The sequence below is a fragment of the Cebus imitator genome, unplaced genomic scaffold (assembly GCF_001604975.1).
Source record: "Cebus imitator isolate Cc_AM_T3 unplaced genomic scaffold, Cebus_imitator-1.0 Scaffold9, whole genome shotgun sequence".
NCBI classification, from domain to species: Eukaryota; Metazoa; Chordata; class Mammalia; order Primates; family Cebidae; genus Cebus; species Cebus imitator.
The window spans coordinates 11,931,049-11,933,656 of NW_016107324.1; the positions used below are offsets into that span (position 1 = coordinate 11,931,049).

The 2,608-nt window shown below is 41.2% G+C and overlaps 1 pseudogene; it reads right to left on the reverse strand.

The window, feature by feature from the left end:
• Window positions 1-2,210: 2,210 nt before the first annotated feature.
• Window positions 2,211-2,608, reverse strand: part of LOC108314943 — a 2,425-nt pseudogene continuing 2,027 nt past the window's right edge.

The following is a 2,608-nucleotide window of genomic DNA, read 5'->3' on the forward strand; positions in this document are numbered from 1 at the left end:
GCAACCTCTGGTTAAGCCTATATTTTAATAAAGCGGCTTATTTACAGCTTGGAAGTCAAAATTAAAATGTGTAAATTAATAAGGATATCACTTTGATTTTTCCTTTTACACATCTTCACACTCAGATGTATTTACATTGGTCTCATTTATTTGGAGGTTAAAACTAAAAGATGTGGATTGGCTTTCCTGATATTATTTTTGGTCACTGAGCACCTAGCTCAAGGGCAAGGTGGAGATATTTGCAGGCATTACTTGTGAAATTTCTTGAAGCATAAACATAAAATTTCCAGGAAATTCTCCATGAGGAGAGTCACCATCAGTTGTACAAGTTGACAAATGCTCACAACTATCTTGTCAACACTTGGCTGATGATTTTGGCAGATGCAGAAATGAAAAAAATCAAGTGTTGCAGGTTATTAATAGGGATCAGAATGGATCTGAGATGTGAAGATGGACAAAATGTGTATCCTAGAGGGCTTATCTGCAATTCATTATCTCTAATTTAAAAAAATTTCTTTTTAATTTTTTAAACTGACAAAAATGTTATGTATCAGCCAGATGTAGAGATACACACCTGTAGTCCCAGCTACCTGGGAGGCTGAGGTGGGAGAATCCTTTGAGCCCAGTTCAAGGCCAGCCTGGGCAACAGAGAGACCCCCATCTCAAAAACAAAACAAAATTTTATTTATTTATCATATACAACGCGGTGTTTTGAAATATTATGGAATAGCCCAATTGAGCAAATTGACCTATGCGTTACCTCCTTATCTCTCATTTCAAAGAATGGCAACAATGTGCTGTGAAATCCTTTCCAGAAAGCCGGCTAACCCCAGTTCCTAATGTGCAGAAAGCAACCCAGTGACTGTATGACGTTGCTCATACAGTCTATCCCGAGCTGACTGAATAAGAGGTAGACACCTGACTTAAGTTAATTACCTTCTCTCTCCTGGGAATTTGGAATTGGGATGCAGAGGTTTTGGTTTGTTTATATTGGGCAATGGAACTGTTAGATAATGAAGAAAGGCCAGGCGCAATGGCTCACACCTGTAATCCCAGCATTTTGGGAGGCCAAGGCGGGTGGATATCACCTGAGGTCGGGAGTTCGAGACCAGTCTGACCAACATGGAGAAACCCTGTCTCTACTAAAAATGCAAAATTAGCTTTGTCTGGTGGCTTATGCCTGTAATCCCAGCTACTCAGGAGGCTGAGGTAGGAGAATTGCTTGAACCCGGGAGGCAGAGGTTGTGGTGAGCCATGATCGCACCATTGCACGGCTCCAGCCTGAGCAACAAGAGTGAAACTCCATCTCAAAAAAAAAAAAAAAAAAGATAATGAAGAGCTGGGGCTGGACTGCCATTTTCTACCAGGGGATACTGAAGCAGAGAAAGCCAATCTTCAAAGAAAGGAGAGAAGCCATTATGGAGCACAGAGGAGACAAAAATAATATCTTGTTTGTGACTTTCAAGTTTCATGTCAAATCCCTTGTGAAACCTGGCTGTCCTAACAGTTTTGGTTTCATAAGTTACTTGTGAATCTTTTCAATAAACATCATCCCCTTGTACTTGAACTAATTTGAGTGGGATGTAGTGCCCTACAATTATGGCTGTCTAAGAAAAATGTCGGCCGGGCGCGGTGGCTCAAGCCTGTAATCCCAGCACTTTGGGAGGCCGAGGCGGGTGGATCATGAAGTCAAGAGATCGAGAACATCCTGGTCAACATGGTGAAACCCCATCTCTACCAAAAATACAAAAAATTAGCTGGGTATGGTGGTGCATGCCTGTAATCCCAGCTACTCAGGAGGCTGAGGCAGGAGAATTGCCTGAACCCAGGAAGTGAGCCGAGATCGCGCCATTGCACTCCAGCCTGGGTAACATGAGTGAAACTCCGTCTCAAAAAAAAAAAAAAAAAGAAAAATGTCTATGTCTCTATTCATAGAATGGCTAAAATCTATGAAGAACATATGCCATATTTACTGCAGGTATTTGGCTTCTTAAAATTTTGCTTAAATTATTAAGATTAGTTTTCTAGTAGATGTACTGGCTGCTCAGTATGACAGATGTAGCAGGTTCTGTTAGCAAATGGGTCACAAAGAAATGCTGACTGGCATGAAATCTTTGCAGAAATGGTCACATGCTTTGTCATACATGTTCTAAACCAAAAAGCATAGATCTAAACATGCAAAACCTATGGTTAAATTAGCTTTCTTTAACTTAATTAAACCGCATTAATTTAGAGAGACAAAAGACATATGCACAGCAGTTTAATGTCTCCATTATAAAAGATTTGAAAAGATGCTAAGATGGATGGAATAATCAGCTCTATGAACTCCATCAATTTCTAGCCCCCTTTTGCCTCCGCTTTAGACCCCTGACACCAATTATGTAAATTTGCCCACACAGCCCCTGGTTGCTTTTGCATTGATATTTAAATGTAGGTGTCTTATGAAGACAAAAGGAAATGCATTCTTTTCAGAATTAAGAATTTGAACTGAGGCCGGGCGCGGTGGCTCAAGCCTGTAATCCCAGCACTTTGGGAGGCCGAGGCGGGTGGATCACGAGGTCAAGAGATCGAGACCATCCTGGTCAACATGGTGAAACCCCGTCTCTAC